The sequence below is a fragment of the Garra rufa genome, chromosome 12 (genome assembly GCF_049309525.1).
Source record: "Garra rufa chromosome 12, GarRuf1.0, whole genome shotgun sequence".
Classification (NCBI taxonomy): Eukaryota; Metazoa; Chordata; class Actinopteri; order Cypriniformes; family Cyprinidae; genus Garra; species Garra rufa.
The window spans coordinates 34,874,039-34,894,750 of record NC_133372.1 but is presented as its reverse complement, the minus strand read 5'-3'; the positions used below and the strand labels follow the sequence as shown (position 1 = coordinate 34,894,750).

The following is a 20,712-nucleotide window of genomic DNA, read 5'->3' as shown; positions in this document are numbered from 1 at the left end:
AGAGATATATATGTGGACAGCATAATTCAGATAATTTGGTCTTAAATATGAGCAGAGAAACTGAGAAAATTCATACCGAAATGTTGTTTGACTGCAGACTTTGATATTGTAGCAATTCTGAGCATAGTTTGAGACATTTCAAGATATCTCCTCAAATGCTACTTGTGAAATTAAAGGAATAATTCATTTAAGTAAGATTTAATTTGTGTTTTTTTGTTCCTATAGGAAAGTGATGCTCTAACGTGGCCATCTCATGCAAATTTGTAAGTATTTTACACTATGCTAATTTGAACGATTTGGTTCAATCTCACTCGTACATTTTCGTATTAAAGGTGTAGTTCACTTTCAGAACAAAACAATTTACAGATAATGTACTCACCCCCTTGTCATCCAAGATGTTCATGTCTGTCTTTCTTCAGTCGTATGGAAATTATGTTTTTTGAGGAAAACATTTCAGGTTTTCTCTCCATATAATGGACTTCTATGGTACCCCCGAGTTCAAACTTCCAAAATGCAGCTTCAAAGGGCTCTAAACGATCATAGCCGACGAAAGAAGGGTCTTATCTAGCAAAAAAATCGGTTATTTAAAAAAAAAAAAAAAAAATTACAATTGATATACTTTTTAACCTCCAATGCTTGTCTTGTCTAGCTCTGTGTGTACTCTGTTTAGAGATTTAAAAAAGTATATAAATTGTAAACGTTTTTTTAGAAAATAACCGATCGTTTCGCTAGATAAGACCCTTCTTCCTCGGCTGTGATCATTTAGAGCCCTTTGAAGCTGCATTTAAACTGCATTTTGGAAGTTCAAACTCGGGGGCACCATAGAAGTCCATTATATGGAGAGAAATCCTGAAATGTTTTCCTCAATAAACATCATTTCTTTAAGACTGAAGAAAGAAAGACATGAACATCTTGGATGACAAGGAGGTGAGTACATTATCTGTTAATTTTTGTTTTGAAAGGGAACTACTCCTTTAACTCCTAGAGCATAAGATGGTTCAGGGGTGAACCTTCATGCTTGCTTTTTCTAAAAAATCGTACAAATTCACATAAAATGGCCACCTCAGTAAACAACTGATTTGTCATTAAACCACAAAAAGGCCAATCAAGGCATCCACAGCGGACATCTTTCTCACAGCTGGTCCTGACATCCAACAAACACCATGACATATTGCAAAAATGAAAAGCACGAGTCTCCTTGGATATATGATGGTTTTCTCCAAATGAATGTTTCTCTGCCACATACACACCCACAACTAACCCAATGAGCGACTCATGTGAGGAGCTATGACCCAGACCTCACTCATAATGAATGTCTGCACTCTCTCTCGTCTCATGGGAGCGCTTCCACACTCCTTCAGGGAGTGACATGTTAGACACCTCCCCTGGGAGCAGAGAGGATGAAAATATAGGACTGAAAAAAGAAGCTAAGGAAGACAACCAGAAGACAGTAATGAAATAGAGAATTGGGAATTGATGGAAAACAGCACACAAATGCAAGAAGCAAGATAGAGAGAGAAAAAAACTAACAAAAGGATGGACAGATAGACAAGCGATGTGATTTAAAGTGGCATGTATCCATCTATCCATCAATTATTGGTAGACAGAGGGTAGAACTCATAAATCATGGTATTTCAATATAGGGGATGTCAATGTAAAAAAATACATAGAAACTAGGGCCGGGACTCGATTAAAAAATTTAATCTAATTAATTAGAGGCTTTGTAATTAATTAATCGAAATTAATCGCATTTTAATCGCATGTAAATATTTGACCTGAGAACAATGAGAATTAAGATTTTTACATGGATTTTTAGTATACCATTGAATAATGACTGAATACATAAGCTTAAGCAACAAAATATTGTTTATTTTTGTTCAACCAAGTCCAACAGACCAGTGCAATATTGCCATTAAGTGTAGCAAGAGGCACGTTCTTTAACGAGTCTTTCATTCCGAGAACTCTGCTCTTGTGTTTGCTTAATTATGCATTTAAACGTTAATGACCAAACCTATCATTATAAATGTTGCTGCACATGGAATATAACGCGGATAACATTTAAAAAAAATAGTTTTTATCAGGTTACACACTGATTATTTATCACTCAAACCCCTTTCTCTACCTGTCCGTTGGTTGCGTATATCCTCCATGTTTGTAGTTTTTTAACACTTTTTATGCGTGTTTGTAGTTCTAATCGAATCCTCGTTCACGGCGCAGTGTGTTGCGGGCAATATTAGCAGTTAAGAGTGTGCATTGATCGTTAAGTAGTAGACCATCCGGGAATCTTTGGAATACTTTTTAAACATACTACGATTTGGGACATTCAATACTATTTAGGACGGACGCAGCTTCTTTGGTATAAGTTCTTTGGCTTGTCTGAACGCTAGTTTGTGCTCCAGTATAATCGGTCCGCCGAATCTCATCTAGTGAGAAACGTTCCGCGGTGCAAAACTTAGTGCGATTAAAATGCGTTAAAAAAATTTAACGCGTTATTTTTGTGTAATTAATTAATCTAAATTAACGCGTTAAAGTCCCGGCCCTAATAGAAACATATATACACACACAGTTGAAGTCAAAAGTTTACATACCCCTTTGCAGAATCTGCCAAATGTTGATTATTTTACCAAAATAAGAGGGATCATACAAAATGCTTTTTATTTAGTACTGACCTGAATAAGATATTTCACATAAAAGACGATTACATATAGTCCACAAGAGAAAATAACAGCTGAATTTATTAAAATGATCCCGTTCAAAAGTTTACATACAGTTGATTCTTAATACTGTGTTGTTACCTGAATGATCCACAGCTGTGTTTCTTTGTTTAGTGATAGTTGTTCATGAGTCCCTTGTTTGCCTAAACAGTTAAACTGCCTGCTGCTCTTCAGAAAAATCCTTCAGGTCTCACAAATTCTTTGGTTTTTCAGCATTTTTGCGTATTTAAACCCTTTCCATCAATGACTGTATGGTTTTGAGACTTTTCACACTGAGGACAACTGAGGGACTCATATACAACCATTACAGAAAGTTCAAACGCTCACTAATGCTTCAGAAGGAAACACGATACATTAAGAGCCAGGGGTGTAAACTTTTGAACAGAATGAAGACGCGTATATTTTTCTTATATTGCCTAAATTTTTATATTGCCTTTTTATTTTTATTTAGTACTGCCCTTCGGAAGCTACTGAAGATACTAGAATACTAGTATACCTAGAAGACATTTTTCTGAAGGGACCTGAAGGATTTTTCTGAAGAACAGCGTATTCTTGAACTACTGATGGACTATTTTAACAATGTTTTTCCTACATTTCTGGGCCTTGTCAGTTGAGTTGCTGTCTATGCAGGGTCAGAAAGCTCTCAGATTTCTTCATAAATATCTTAATTTGTGTTTAGAAGATGACTGAAGGTCTAACGGGTTAACAACTTAATGTTCATTAATTTGACAAGATTCAACATAGATCTTGAGTTTTTTTTTAAGTTAAACAACTGTGACAAGCACATTTAGTCAAACTACTAAACAAAACTAAACTAAAATTTAAATGTAAAATATAAAATAAAAGCTCATTCAAAATATAAAATAAAAGCTCATTCAAAGTGGAGGAACACTCCACTTTTTTTGGAAATAGGCTCATTCTCCAACTCCCCCCGAGTTAATAAGTTGATTTTTACCGTTTTGAAATCCATTCAGCCGTTCTCCTGTTCTGGCGATATCACTTTTAGCATAGCTTAGCATAGATCATTGAATCCTATTAGACCAATAGCATCGCGTTCAAAAATGACCAACGAGTTTCCATATTTGTTGTATTTAAAACTTAACTTCTGTAGTTATATCGTGTACTAAGACCGGTGGAAATGCAAAGCTGCGAGTTTCTAGGCTGATAAGATTAGGAACTACACTTCCATTCCGGCGTAATAGTCAAGGAAGTTTGCTGCCGTAATATGGCCGAAGCAGGCGGAGTATTATCAGAAATGAGTTCCCAGCTAGTTTAGCATTTGCACATGTGCTGCGTGGTATTACTGCTCCTGCTTCGGCCATGTTACGGCAGCAAACTTCCTTGACTATTCGCCGGAATGGAAGTGTAGTTCCTAATCTTATCAGCCTAGAAAATTGAAGCTTTGCATTTCCACCGGTCTTAGTACACGATATAACTACAGAAGAGTCAAGTTTTAAATAGGACAAATATCGAAACTCGTTGGTCATTTTTGAACGCGATGCTACTGGTCTAATAGGATTCAATGATCTATGCTAAGCTATGCTAAAAGTGATATTGCCAGAACAGGAGAACGGCTGAATGGATTTCAAAACGGTAAAACTCAACTTATTAACTCGGGGGGAGTTGGAGAATGAGCCTATTTCCAAAAAAAGTGGAGTGTTCCTTTACCTAATTATTTATATACTATTGTAGTATTTATTAAAGAATGGTTCATGATACCATGTCCAAATATTCATAGTATTGCTTTGGCATGTCCAAAAAAAAAAAAAGGTACTTTGATACATAACATGGTTCTGAATGATTACCACATGCCAAGGTACTTAAAATAATACCATGGTACACATCTAAAAAAACTATGACACCAGGGTACTTTTGTAGCATTTTTGTTAGTGACAAAAAGAGGAAGGCAGAGAAGAAAAAGTAAGAGAGGGGGTGTAGGAGTGCAGGGTCTCTATATATAGCCCTGCTGCTGTCACCTCCACTCTCCTCTCGCTGTGACAGTTTAGATCCAGCGCCGCAGCACAGGATGCTGGGATGCACCGCCACCTTGACACAAACAGCTCTGAGACAGCGTCTGCTGCACCCTGGCATCACATGCAAACATGTTTGGTCTAAAATAAAACAACAAAATGTAGCACAGTCGAGATATTCCACAGAAAAACGATTATCTGAAAGACTAGACACTATAATTCAGTTAATATATCACACGACAACATCACCCTTGGCAAAAACAAACACAACAAAGAGTAGAGAACAAAGAACAGGCCTTTTTTTCCGAGCCCACGCTTGTCTACGTCCCGTGCAGCCTTTTCTAAGTGATTCTTATGAAGCTGAAACTCAATGTAGGGTCAAGAGGTTAAGTTTATTACTCTGCCAAGAGCTCCATTAGAGAAAGCCTCACGGGAACAGCTCAGAATAATGCATTTTTGATGATTCCCATCGCTTTTGGTTTTTAATACCGTTGTGATCCGACGCTGCGGTTTCGCTTATAAAGCGAGAGCTTCACTAAGCCTGCACGTTTCAGCTAAAATTGGAAAACCTTAGTTTTACCTGAAGACAAACACATTTTTCTGGTTGATCAAGAGAAGATTAGTACAAGATGCCGACTGAGGGTTGGGCCAAAAGTAAAGATAAATGAACACAGTGCACAATCCTTTCCAAATAGTTTCCCATCAACGCCACAGGTGAGCTGGACGCTGAAGTAATAATCGCAACTGAATGGCACTACAGTCTGCATGCAGCTGTAAGTTAGTGTCTCTCCAGCGTGCGACTGAAAGAGACAGCGTCTCACCTTCTGTCTAAGCAGATCTCCTAGGCATATCTTGGCAGGTTGAAGGAGGTTCATCTTTCAGAAAGACACTGATTGCTCCGGGGCTCCTCTCTCTCTCTCTCACACACACACATATGCTTTCTCATTCTCTGTATCTGTGTGCATTGTCAGAGGGAAGCACTTAGTGAAGTCTCTAGTGTCGCAATTGACCCAGTTAGAACTCAGGTAAAGACAACATGAAGGATAAACCTAATCATGTCATGAGTGGAAAGTATTGAGTATAAAATAAGTATTAGGTTATAAAGACTTCTTTATTTCTTCTTTCCTTATCTTACTTGTGCCATCATCTAACGATCAATTAAAGTTCATCTTTTACATTACCATTAAAATGTAATCTTTAGCAAATCCCAGAATTAATATGTAATGCCTGAATTCACATGTAGCATTTAAAATGTAGACAAATTAAACCGATTTATTCATAATCAGTCATAAAATGAAGCATGCATAGCGTTTTTCTTTCTTTCTTGTTCTCTGTGTGCTACAATTAGGGTTGCAAAAATGTGGAAAATTTCCAGTAAATTTTGGATACACTCCAGAAATTTTGGAAACCGTCCAGGGTTTTTTTTTTTTGTAATTTTACTGGGATTTTTGGAAAGTTCCTGGAAATTCACCAGAAATTTTCCACCCCTTTGCAACCCTAGCTACAATTTAAGAAAGTTCATTCCTTTTCAATAAATGTCTTCAACCCACTTTTTATCTTTGCTTATCTAATGGCAACACTAAAAGATAACATGCTTAAAGGATTAGTTCACTTCCAGAAATCAAGGTTTTTGAGAAAAACATTCAAGGATTTTTCTCCATATAGTGGACTTCAATGGGGATCAACAGGTTTCAATGCATTTCAAAGGGCTCTACACGATCACCGTCAAGGAATAAGGGTCTTATCTAGCCAAACGATCAGTCATCAGTCACAAGTATATACTTTTTACTGCAAATGCTAATCTTGCATAAGCTCGGCTTGGGTACCAACCCAAAGTGAACATGCAAAGGAAGTCACCCTTTACAAAAAACGATTTTTGAACCGGAGTTCCTCTACAGAGTGGACTTCAATGACAGCCAACAGGTTGAAGGTCCAAATTGCAGTTTCCATTATCCATTATATACACAATATAATGGATATTTTGAACTAATCAGAGAATAGGGTTGTGCCGATAGACGATAGTATCGTGTATCGACGTTAGTCAGAGATATCGCCTGTTCCTGATGCCTTTGACGATAGTAAGATGATGATTATTATTATGCGTCAAAAAGGCACCTTTCTTTAGCAATGCAGCGCGGAGAATCGGTTCTAGGATGCCTCAGAAACTTGCCGCCGTACAAACACATGCATAGAGTAGATAGCGCCGCAGACGTGTGCAGAGAAAATGGGTTTTTTCATCATACAGTGTGCATAAATTAAGTGTAGACTTAAGTGTAGACAGTCATTAGGATAACAAAGGTAGTAAAATGTGGTTTAGGCTGAAATAAATACGATATATCAGAATCTGTCTGTATATAGTAAACATAAACATTCATCTGTATGCGTTAATTAGAATTACGATGCGAAAAAATGGCGCTAAACATATGCACGTGAATTACATGCACATCGCTTCTCCACAATCAGTATGAACTGAACTACAACATGAACTGATGACAAAGATCAGACATATAGCGGTAACATTATCGCAATGTGACGGGTAAAGAAAGATACATTCATTTACATTCACGCACGCACATTTACCGCTCCCTGAAGACAGCAGAGAATGAAACCGAAAGTAAACTTGATCCTCTCCGACAGAACTACCGTCAGCGCTCTGTACACGCACAACTGTGTCACAAGTCACATGCACTACCCTTACAAAACAAATAAGGAATTTAGTACATATTGACATATTTACATATTATTAAATAAATTAGCACGATAGTATCGTGTATCGGCGATCTCACAGGCTGACGATAGGACGATATGAAAATTGAGCATATCGCCCAACACTATCAGAGAAAGCTAGTGAATTCAAAAATGTGATGAGATGTTAATTGCAACACGTTTTGAAATACAAAATGATCTTGGAAGCTGTAACGGACAGCGTTTTCAGTAGCTGTATTATTTGAGATAATGTTCTTACTGCAGCAGTGTAATGGTCTAACTGGGTGTTTGGATATATTTGTATAGCAGTTTTTTCTGCTTTTTCAGGCACGGATGATTACGCATCCAGGTGTTACTCAGAAATAATGAAATGAACAGCGAGAATAGAGTTAAATGCTTTTAAATGGGCTGCGGATTAGCATTACAAGCATTTATATCAGGAATTTGTTCGCTCTTTCCCACAGAGCAAGGACGGATCACCCTGACAATGACCTGCTTCTGTTTTTTGGGGTCACAACCTCAGCCTCCGGCACCCTCAAATAGACTGTTATTAGGGCTTGTTTGAAGATAAAAAAAAAAGCCTCCAGCACAGACAAATGCACACACACATATATTGTGCCAAGGTTGGAAGATAATTTTTAAACTTTTAGATAATTTTCAGTATGCTTGAGTATTTGCTAGTACTGGTAAGCTAAAACAGTATAAAAAGAAATGCACATGGGCCAGGTCTGGTTTTCCACCATTCATCACCTACAGAACCATGATGTTTTATGACACTTCAAAACATCAAGCATCTAAGCGAGTTCACAGGATCGTACGTCAAAGATAAATATATCTGATGTTATTCTGCCAGCATGTTTAATAAAATGATGAACTCAAACCTAGTAATAACCACATATACAATCAAACATGCTTAAATCTTAACCTATAAATACAAATAAAACATTAATGTATCTTTTTAAATTGCTTTGTTCAAAATTTCTGTATTTAAAAAGACAGTCACACTAGCTTTTGTGTTCCATTCACTTCTATTCATATGCATGCAATTCACACATGTGTAGTATATTTTTATCTTTAGTTTTGCAAAGTACTAAACAGCGAATATTTTACAGCAAATTATACAGCAAAAAGACATTTAATCAATAAATGACACTGGCTGACCTCTCCGATAAGACTTTTAGATGCAAGAAATCCAGTTTGACCAGATGCAGCTATATTTTCATATTTTTTACATTTATCATTACTTAATATTTTTGATTTATTATTAGACCAGAAGCCTTAAAGTGTGACATTATATCCACATTATTTGAAAACACACAAACTTCTGGATCATGGATTGATCTATAAGCTACACTGGACCACAAAACCACTTAAGTATCATGGGTATATTTGTAGCAATAGCCAAAAATACACTGAATGTCTCAAAATTATCAATTTTAACTTTTATGCCAAAAATAATTAGGATATTAAGTAAAGATCATGTTCCATGAAGACATTTTGTAAATTTCCTACCATAAACAGACAAATTCTTACATTTTAATTAGTAATATGCATTGGTAAGAACTTAATTTGAACAACTTTAAATGTGATTTTCTCAGTATTTTGATTTTAATTGCACTTTCAGATTCTAGATTTTCAAATAGTTGCAGCTCAGCCAAATATTGTCATATCCTACATCAATCGAAAACGTATTTATTCGTATTTATGACCCTTATGACTGGTTTTGTGGTCCAGGGTCACATATGAAGTATACAGAGTTTAAAAGCACTTTACTTTTTTCGATAACTCCTAAAGCTTTTTTCTCACTGTTTTAGTGTTTCTATAGACCGCAACCCAGGTGATGAACAGCAATGGAAAAAGCAGCACACTACTTTAAATGCCTAATTTAATTGTGATAATTTATGCATTGCCGCCAATGTCACCTAGTTGCTGTGATGCACCTTGAGATACTTACTTTAAAGTGTTCTTTGTCTGAGAACATTTGTCTAAATTGAGCAATAAGTGCTCTGCCTCTCAGAGAATCGACTGATGGAATTTAAATTAAAACAGTGTGCATAAACAACACCCGTGGCACCATTTTCAAACACACACACACACACACACACACACACACACACACACACACACAAAAAATACCAATTCAACACATGCAGCATTCCTCCTTGAATTATCCCTGGGTTCTCCTAACCACAGTAAAGTGATATAATACGCATAAACATGGCCATAAATCCACTGTCATGTCCAAAAATGAGGAGTTATGTGAGGGCTCACGTGCAAAGAAATAAACTTAGGCTGTCATGTGACTCTTCATAAGTCCTCTGGGCTACCTTTTAGCATGTAAATCCCAAGCTTGAGGCAGAGATACATGGGAAAGAGGGGATTTAAAAAGAAGTGAAAAAAGAAGGGCAAATGTAATACATCATAGCTACTCCCATAAAAAAAGAGAAAAGACAAGAGCTATAGAAAAGAGTCTGAACTTGTAATAAGTCATGCCTGCAGAGCCCTAGACCTCGAACTTCACAGATGATTGGGCTTCCAGGGATGTTCTTGTGGTTAGGACTGTCTGAAATGCGTAAGGGCACATGAAGACACCAGTATCTGCTCTCTTAACTCACCGACACCGCTAACAGCAGCCAAGTCCTCCCTCAGAGCCGAAAACTGACTCTGTCTGGCTGAGTTCCCTGCACTCCCTCTCTACATGCTCATACTAGAGAATAAGACTACAGCAGAAAGAGGGAGATCTTAGTGAACCGCAGTTAATGTGTGTGTGTGTGTGTGTGTGTGTGTGTGTGTGTGTGTGTGTGTGTGTGTGTGTGTGTGTGCGTGGGTGCATTTATGTGTTCAAGCTTGTGTGCATGTATGAGGGACTTACTAGTGAATTATACCTGAATCCCCCCAGGGAGGATCACTTAAAAGGTATTAATTTCTTTCTTTATGCTGTTTTTCTTAAACCGGACCTCAAGCTAAATGGAATCATTACAGTCCATGCATGAAATTAAAGCCACTACTATATCAAACTCGTTAGCATTTAAACAACACATTACAACAAAGGGTTGTTTTCGAAATTCAGAACTTAAGAATAGATTCCCTTTCAATTCATAAGGGTTGAAGTTAAACTGAATTGGCCACAATGCACAGAAAGTAGAATTAGAATCTGAATCAAATGATAGTAAAAGGCTAACTGCATTCAAATCAATCTATCTATCTATCTATCTAGGTGCAGGGAACATGGAGAAAGACACTGTTTGTTTAGCATATAGTACCGACATTGTAACAATACTAAGCTTGAAAATCAGTGAACTTATCTTTTAAGACCTAAAAGACTTTCGAACAAGGCTTTTGCCAAGTGAACTTCCAAATTTGTCTTAATTTTTTTTCTTTTCAAGTTACAAATGACACTTTTTGAATTTGAATTTGAATTCAAACTGCAATTGTGCATCCCATTTAGTTTGTTGCAAGAATAAAATGACATTTACAAGGCATTTTCAGTTGATGATGATCTCATGGCTCAAACAGTCACATTTAAGTAACTGAGAGGGATATGAAACAGGATGTCTTGTGTGTCTCAAAGAGTAAAGGCACAGAGGCAAGCAATTACAACGTAAGCCTGGATTTGGGTTAGCCATCATAATGATTTTCTAATGGCACATTCAAGTACAAAACCAAAACAAGATCCCACTAAGCTTGAAGCTGTTTGTGGGAGAGAACAGAATGTTTAGTGAGTTAAAACCCTAAACAAATGTAGCCGTCTTTACAAGACGTTCCCTCTCAGGGGAGGAACGTGATTCAAGTGTTTAATCAAAGCTTTTGGACAGAACTAAAAACTACAATCCATCCAAAGGGCCTTCACCAAGTCCTACAAAAAGCAGACTAGATCTTTAATTTCATCCACTGTTGCACTAGCGTTCTGAGAATCTCCAGAAACTCGCAGATCATATTTTGTCATATCGTAAGCTGGAATATCCCATCCAGCGCATGCATGTAGCATGTCTCCAGTGTATATCTTGGCAGTACAGAGTGGTCAGTGTCAGTGTTGACTGACAGAAGTACACTACAATTGGACATAGAGGTCCTGGGAAACAAACCAGACCAATGTCGTATACAGTATCAGTATTCCATTTTGGAAGAAACACTGTAAACATATAGTTTAAGCCTAAAAGCAAATACAGCCTTCCAACTACAATTCCAGAGAATAAAATTACAATAAAAATTCACTGTTATGAGAAATCATGGATGCGTAGTCCTGGAAAATGGGCTACTACCAAGAACATGGATATTCAGATTCAGAAAAAAAAAAACAGTTCAGAGAATCCCAAGGGAAATACTGTTTCAGAAGTAAAAACTAATTGCATTGCTTAGCCAACCAAGCCGTGCACGAACCCCAACCGACCCAACATGAAATCCAATTCCCCCAGCAAGGGTTAAACTCACAGCCAGTGTCGCGCAGATTCTGAATTTAGGTCTTTGCTGGCTGGTAGACATGCTCAATCCAAAAGAGTGTTTGAAAAACCAATTAAAGAAACACAATAACGGCCAACAGAAAGGAAAATTAGCTCAGGCAGCAGACTGTGAAAACTCCTTGAATTAGAAAGGTGAAACAGACAGGTAACCTAAGAAGGAAAGTAGCTTGCTCAGCAAAAAAAAAAAAAAAAAAAAAAAAAACTGAAGAGATTCCCATAAAACCCTATTGCCTAATACCACAATAGAAGCATATGCACTGAAAGTTAATATTATCAGACTCTGGTTTCCTGGAAACACTGAGGATGAAAATAATAACGCATATTTCCCATGCAATCTAATCAGCTGCAGTTGTTTATATATGTCTATGTTAATTTGAACAGGAAAGCAGTGGATGTCATCCACAGAGCAGCAACAGTGTAAAACACAGCATATATAGCAGAAATGCATCTTACCTTTGAAGGACAGGAAGACTCGAGGAACAGAAGCGGGTGGCAGGGAAGACAAAGGGCTGCTGTGGACCGAGACAGCTGAGAACACAGAGACCAGAAGGGTCCCCAGCACCAAAGTCCCGGCTCCCTGCATGATCACTTTATCCAAAGACCCACAAGAGATTTATTCGGTCCTGCATGGGAAGGGAGGGAGGACGGGGTTGAGGATCCGCAGATATATTCATGATTGAGATTTCACGTAACCATTCACTTATCTTTTTAGTGAATGGAAGAAAATGTAATTTGTTAATAGAGATAGAACGCTAAGTCAGAGGGTGAATGATATCTTCAGAGATGTTTAGACACTTCTACCAATAAATGGTAAAATACTGTTGTGGAAACCCTCCACTTTGTCATAATTGATTTATTATTATTAAAATATTCATAATGCATATTGTTTTTATTGCTGTAGTATAATGACCATTTAGTTAATTGTGACAAAAATAAACATATTAATATTTTTTAATTACTCAAAATATCCAGTGAAGAATTACAACTAATGCTTTTTTTTTAACTTAACTCAAATCAAATAAATTCATCAGCATATGACTTGCAAATGAACTTTAGTTATTAATAGCAGTGTCATACCCATTTCCAGCAAAAAATCTCTCAATAAATTGTTCAAAATATCCAATTTCATCGGATTTCAGTGATCCTCTTAAAAATTGTGTATAAAAACAGTTGGATAATAACTGCACTCCTGATCTTCTGTACAAACAAGTATGATTTAGTACGTGACGTGAAACATAAAAACATCACAAAATAAACTGAAATGAACGCAGAACTCACCTACAAGACGTCCGTCACAAATGATCCTGTGTGTCCCGGTGTACAAATCATTTGCAATCCAACGCAAAGAAAACGTACAGAAAACCAAACAACGCGTCCAGTCAAAAGTAACTGCATGCACGTGTCCACAAAGTACTTGTTCCTTGAAACTAAATTATGTGACTGTGATTCCGTGGCAGCTCAAATGAAGTGCGCGTATCCCCTCTTGCCCGGAGTTTTTAAACGCGTCTCGTGTATTTTTGTCCACCCAGCAGCAGCGGCGGCGGCGTCAAGCGCGCTTCAGGTCCACTGACTGTCTGCTGCTGAAGTAGTCTGGCAGGTGGATGGAGCGCTGTTACTCCCCCTGGGCGGAGACTTACCTTAAAAGTAACACCCATTTATGTTTTGAACGCAATTAGGCATTGCAAATACAGGCGGCGAAATCAAAACAAAAACACGGGACATGTTAGTAATGGGGGTGCCCTGCTTATCTTCACTAAATCACACGCAAACACGCGAACGCTCGCTGCGCTCTCACTCTCTATCACCCTGGGCGACGCCCACGCGTTACACGCGTTCACGACAGTAGCAGTTATTTGAAGATAAAAGACTACATCCTCAGTGCATTGTTCTTGAATTAAAAGAAACAATGTGTCTATAATTATAGGGTAATAATATGTATATTCAGGTCTATTAAACATTAAGATACAATCACCTTTTATGGAAAACGTGTCTTTTTCTGATACTTAAGTGCCATATTGGTGGTATAGAACGTAAACAATGCCACTGAACCGAACAAAGCTTGCACATTTTGCTGATTATTGCTACTGAAAATGGTCGATTACTGTAATGTTTTGGGCTGTACTAATCGGTCAGACTGGGAAAAAACATTTGGAGTACTATAGACTGCCAAAAGTTATAACAAATCAAGGAGAAGAGTGCAAAAAAACTGTCTGAGGAACAAAAGGCATTTGTGGTTGGCCAAACTGAACCAGGTTTCCCAGGGCAAGAATCTTGACAACATTTGTGTTTGTTCTTAGCATTTCCGGCCATTTAGGCTAATATCTTTTATTACTTTTATTAATACTGCTTGTACATTACTTTACCACCTATTAACTTAACTAAACAAGTCGTTCTCTATATGATTTAGCAGCTTCCACTTTTTTCTGTGGTTTGCAGGATAAATTAAATACTTTACACTGCAAAAGGTATATCAAATTAGTAGGATATCAAAATACACAGTATTTATAAAACAGTAGACAAACAATACCTGATTTCAAAGTGTGCAAATTATGGGTACTTTGGTATTCTATGAGACCACGTGTCCAACAAATGTATGAAAACTGTGAGCCAGGCAACTCTAGCAGATAAGTTTTTTTCTCACGATTAAACTGCAAGCGTTAAACTGTACAACAGCTACATACTTTTTTCCTGTAAGAGTGGGTGTGGCCATTTGTAAATTTTATGGGTCAGGCTTCTGGTCTCATCTGTGTCCAGCTATTTTTAGATAATATTGCAAATTGGTGTCTTATTGTGTTATTTTAATGTATTATCTACATTATGAACACACTGGTTTGTAGGGCACGCAGTTTTACTATTTACTGCACCTTGTTTTTTCCCTACAGCAACTAATGAACCGCATTGAAGAATAAGCTGGATATCATAGGTCAGAAAACATGCAGGTCAAAGTGCAATGTAGTATGTTGCCATGCTATTCAAGTGTGCAACTGATTTCCTTTCACATTACTGAATAAAATGTCGATTTTATTACTGATCACAAAACAAAAAATCATAAGTCTTCTGCTGCAAAATTTATGATAAGATTAGGGATTCTCATTTGCAGCACAAACTGCAGTATTATAAACATGATTAAATCAACATAGCTCCAAATCAAACTTTTGTCGACAACCTCATAGATCAAGAACATTTCACAGTGCATGATGACAAACAGATGTATTTGTTGTTATTCAGCGCTGTGAAAGAGTCAAGGGTTCACTCCACAAGTGATTTATTTGGTAAAAACCAGCAAATGCTATGCTTTTTTTCAATTTGATTTCATGCCATTATAGAATAAATTCCACAAAGTATGAAATCTGCCCTGAGGAGACAGGAGCACTGGGAGAATGGCATGTTAGCGCAGAACACATAAGGATTATGTGAGATTTGCTGTGACTTTTTTTTTTTTTTTGCAAAAATGGCATATGTGCAGCATGATGATTTGTTGATTTTAATGCATTATGCACTCTCAGTCAGCCCTCTCTGTGCATTTACTATAAACACAGCAGAACCTGGAGCCATCAAGCAATATGGATTTTGCATGCATGCATGCATGCTTGTGCGTCCAAGTATTTGTGCAAAACAGCACAACCTGATGTTAGACCACGTTTGCGCAAAATAGCCATTGCCTAACCACAGAAATGCCAGTCAGGGCTATTCATCAAATAAATGGATGAATTGCAACACACATCCAAACCACAATATTACAAACCTTTAATTAAGAATTCTCACTGACAGATTTGTGAATGACATTGTATTTATTTTACTGTTTTAGATCTTTTGTGTGTGTGACAACAAGAAAGTGAGAATGAGAGTAATTTGGAGTGGAAAGTCGGTGTTGCAATGTTCTGACTCAATACAACTGGCTATATGCATTCTGTCTTTATTGGTGTTTTAAATAGAATGGTTTATTAAAAGCAATATTTTTTCTAATTATGGTATTTTCTTGCTATTCTTGATCTGGTCTCCAAATTAAAGGAAAAGTTCACCCAAAAATGAAAAGTTGCTAAAATATAACTGAGAGACTCATAAGAAACTATTGCAGAAAGTTTAAATGCTCACTGATTCTCCTAAAGGGAAACAATGCATTAAGAGTCAGGGGGTGAAAACTTTTGAACAGAATGAATATGTGTACTTTTTTCTTATTTTGCCTAAATATCACATTTTATCATTTAGTACTGCTCTTCAGAGGCTACAAAACATAGTTACATGTTTCCCAGAAGACACAATAAGTTACATTGGGTCTTAATGCATGTTTTTTCCTTCTGAGGCATCAGTGAGCATTTGAACCTTCTGTAATAGTTGCACATATAGTCCCTCAGTTGTTCTTAGTGTGAAAAGATGTATCTAAAATCATACAGTCATTGTTGGAAAGGGTTCAAATACACAAAAATGCTGAAGAACCAAAGAATTTGTGGGAACTGAAGGATTTTTCCAAAGAAAAGCCTGTGAATCATTCAGGTAACACCACAGTATTAAGAATCAAGGGAATGTAAACTTTTGAACGGGGTCATTTTTATAAATTCAACTATTATTTTCTCTTGTGGAGTATATGTAAACATCTTTTTATGTGAAATATCTTATTCAGGTCAGTAATAAATAAACAATAACATGCATTTTGTATTTCTTATTTTGCTAAAATAATGAACATTTTGCAGATTCCGAAAGGGGGGTTTAAACTTTTGACCTCAACTGTGTTTTGACTAGCAAAAGAAGAAAGTTAGAAAACTAAATGATAATGACCCTATTATGATATTAAAAATAAATTGCTCTTTAAAACAAAGAAATACATGGGCTAAAGTCAAAATCAAAGTCTTTTTTCTGCAATAGATGATGAATCTCTGCAAGGTTTCTCTTTGAAGTTGGAATGTGTGTGCAAAAGCTCTCTCTCTGTCTGATGAGGCCATTGAAGAAGCACAGATGAAGATAGGCAGATAAGGGAGAGATTTCTTGCTTTCAACACCTGACTGTCTGCTAGCGAAGCATGTCATTCTGTGCCAGTGTGTGTTTGTGCACTAGAGGAAACAGACAGCGGGTCTGAAGTCTCGATAGCCAAAATGACTCACTGTGCCTGGATTTCAAAAGCCTCAGAAGTGACAACCAAATGTAGCACACAACAATATCCTTGAATATGATAGAATAAAAAGAAATGATTAAGCTGAGTACTGTAAGTGAGTACTGTAAGTGTCTGGTTGCAGTCAGCTCAAGCAGACAGATAACAGGTGCGATCCAGGACGACAATGACACGAGACACAGAGTGGCCTTGATTCTCACACACCAAGCCGAGGCAATTACCACTCGCAGCACAGTAAAGTATCTCATTATCTCTGCATCAGCAGACAGTCAAAGCGCAGGCTTGTGTGTGTGAGTATATTCCAATTCATTTCATAAGACAATACACACCGGATGAGAGGATTAAGTGTGATTTGTGTGTGATATATTCAATAAAGGTTTGATTTAGTGCGATCAACCTAAACCCAAAAAGTTTGCTCGTTTCTTATAATTTTCCATTGTCTATATGCACATATTTCCGTGTAATTTATAGCTGCAGGCCTGTTAGTTTAACATATTATTACCACTTTTTAATTATATGAATAATTTTCTGCGGTTCTTTGTGATGCTTCATAATCTCATTTATGATTATCATCAAATGCCATGATTGTAAAACCAGATACTGGGTAATTTAGATCGAATCAAAATGACATTCAGAACAAGGCAGATGTCATGGGAGTTTTATGGAGTGAGTTAGAATCAGATATGACCGTATGGAATATTGTTAGTGGGATCCACGGCCTCTTCCGACATTATCTTTGATAATAGTTAAAAACGTCTGGGGAAATGGATGGATCCAGTCAAGGGCATTAAAGTAGAATGGAAAAACACTTAGCACTTAAAATCAGGGGGAAAATGGACTGGAGGAAATGACATAATTCCTTTGTAGTTAATTCACAGAAGGTCAAGGAAAAGTTGTCTAGATCTGATTCTTCTGTATAGTTGGGATGTATTTCCCCTAGGACAAAAACAATGCTTAATGGAAAAATGAATAAAATAAATAAATATATAAATAAATAAAAAGAATGTATTTCCCCTGTGAAAAAGTCAATAACTGATGGAAAAATAAGATTTAATGTAAATTTATTTTATTAAACTTAATATATTGTATATATTCGCAGAATCTGCAAAATGTTAATTATTTAAACAAAAAATAAGAGGGATCATACAAAATGCTTTCTTAATACTGTGTTGTTACCTGAACAATCTACAGCTGTTTTTTTTTTTTTTTTTTTTTTTTTTAAGTTTTAGTGATAGCTGTTCATGAGCCCTTTGTTTGTCCTGGACAGTAAAACTGCCCACTGTTCTTCAGAAAAATCCTTCAGGTCCCACAAATTCTTTGGTTTTCAATCATTTTTTTTTTATGTATTTGAACCCTTTCCAACAATGACTGTATGATTTTGAGATCCATCTTTTCACACTGAGGACAACTGAGGGACTCATATTCAACTATTACAGAAGGTTTAATTGCTCAATGATGCTTCAGAAGGAAACACAATGCATTAAGAGCCGGGTCTGAAAACTTTTGAACAGAGTGAAGGTGTGTATGTTTTTCTTATTTTGCCTAAATATCATACATATTTTGTTCATTTAGTACTGGCCTTCAGAAGCTACAGAAGACACTTACATGTTTCCCAGAAGACAAAATAAGTTAAATTTACCCTGATCTTCAAATTAAAAAAAGTTTAATGCATTATGTTTCCTTCTGAAGCATCAGAATACATAAAAATGCTGGAAAAACAAAGAATTTGTGGAACCTGAAGGATTTTTCTAATGAACAGTGACCAGTTTAACTGTCCAACAAGGGACTCATAAACAACTATCACTAAACAAAAAACAGCTGTGGATCATTCAGGAAACAACAAGTATTAAAAATCAAGCGTATGTAAACTTTTGAACGGGGTCATTTTTTTTTTAAATTCAACTATTTTCTCTTGTGCACTAAATGTAAACATCTTTTATGTGAAATATCTTATTTAGGTCAGTACTAAATATAAAATAACATGCATTTTGTATGATCCCTCTTATTTTGGTAAATTAATTAACATTTTGCAGATTCTGCTAGGTGTATGTAAACTTTTGACTTCAACTGTATATATACAAAACTAGAAAAATTGTCTAATACATATTTAATAAATTTTATAGAAACAAACAAACGGTGTGTACACTTCAAGCTAACAGTCTTGATTCATGCACAGTCATGAAAAGATTACACATGCACTCTTGATCAAGACCATAAATGTCTGTGCTTAATTTTGCCTAATTTCATGACAGGCCTGTAAGAATATGCATATTTTCTCACACAAACACAGGCAGGTCAGATCACCTCTGGTGCATGTAATGACTGATCATGTACTCACCCCTCAGTCACGGCACAGGAGCTGCTACCTTTTACCTTTGAGATAAGACATTAAAAATGCACAGCCTCCGCCGCCACTCTCAGCACCCCAGCCTACTGTTCATTAGCATTTAAATGGGAAAGAGATAGCCGTGTTTGCCTGCAAGTCATATACCTACAGCAAAGAGCGGAGAGACTTCAGTGGACTTCCTATACGATTCTACGCCTCTTCTGAAATTATCCCCGCAAACAACTGAGAACAACTATAGGAGCTGCTGCTTTTATCTCCGGCTGCTGACAAAAGACTGCTGGATTGTAAACAAATTAGCCGTTGTGTTTGGAGGACGGTTTAGATTAGTTCAGCAACACAGTTTCAAAAGCAGTTCACGGAACATCAAGGCTGGCTATTTAATTCACATCTGCATATTCATGAGAACAGATATGGTTTGTTACTTTCTAAGTGTGTGCGTATCAGAAATTTTCATTGTAACCAGTTGGTTTTGAATGCTCAGTCAATTGTTCATGTAGCTGTTAAAGCTGCATCATTCCGTAACTTTTTCTGGTTAAAATTGGTCCAAAATAAATTGAGCAAATACATAGCCACACAGTGTTTAAAACACCTTGCCTTAGCCTGATTGACAATGGTAAGCTTGTAATAATGTTTTGTAATTTGAGTGGTTTGGGTCATTCGTCTTTGCCTTATTATGTCATGTCTGTATACATTTAAGGATTAGATCACTTCAGAACAAAAATATTCCCCCGTCATCCTAAACATCTTTCTTTCTTCAGTCATGAAGAAATTATGTTTTTTGAGGAAAACATTTTAGGAATTTAATAAAGTTGACTTCAACGGTGCCCATGAGTTTAAACTTCCAAAATGCAGTTTAAATGCAGCTTCGAAGGGCTCTAAACAATCTCAGCCAAGGATAAAGGTTTTTCTTAAATAAATTAATATTTATACACTTTTTAACCACAAATATCATCTTGTCTAGCTCAAGACAATCCAATTTCTTTTTCTCTTCAACTTCAAAATTGTCCAACATTGCTGCAAAAGTACCAACTAAGAGTTTATAAAGTAAACGTGCAAAGAAGATCAAACACCCTTTACTAAAAAATGTAAAACACCATGCAGACTGACCAGAATTTTTGTTGGTTAAAGGAATAGTTGACAACAAAATACAAAAATGGCAGGAATTTAGCATTACTTCCAATGGTTTAAAGGAACCGTATGTAAGAAATTTATGTCAGTTAATCATAAAATGGCCCTGACATGTCACTAGACATTAAGAAATCATGTTCATTTCAAATACTTATATCACTGACAACAGTGGTCCGGCCAGGATATTGTCATTTAAAAGTGAGAGTTGCAGCCCTCAACTGATGTTATTGTTGTCATTTTGTGTTTTGGTCTGAGGCGCCACCCTCCAGCTATCTACCAA

The 20,712-nt window shown here is 36.6% G+C and overlaps 1 protein-coding gene across 1 annotated transcript in view; it reads right to left on the bottom strand.

Annotated features, from left to right (window-relative positions):
* The window catches only part of LOC141347578 (semaphorin-3F-like), a 59,328-nt gene extending 46,934 nt beyond the window's left edge, over window positions 1-12,394 (bottom strand). The window contains exon 1 of the mRNA XM_073852572.1: window positions 12,304-12,394. The gene's annotated coding sequence lies outside the window, so the exon portion shown is untranslated. The remainder of the gene's footprint in view (window positions 1-12,303) is intronic.
* Between the last annotated feature and the right edge of the window lie 8,318 nt (window positions 12,395-20,712).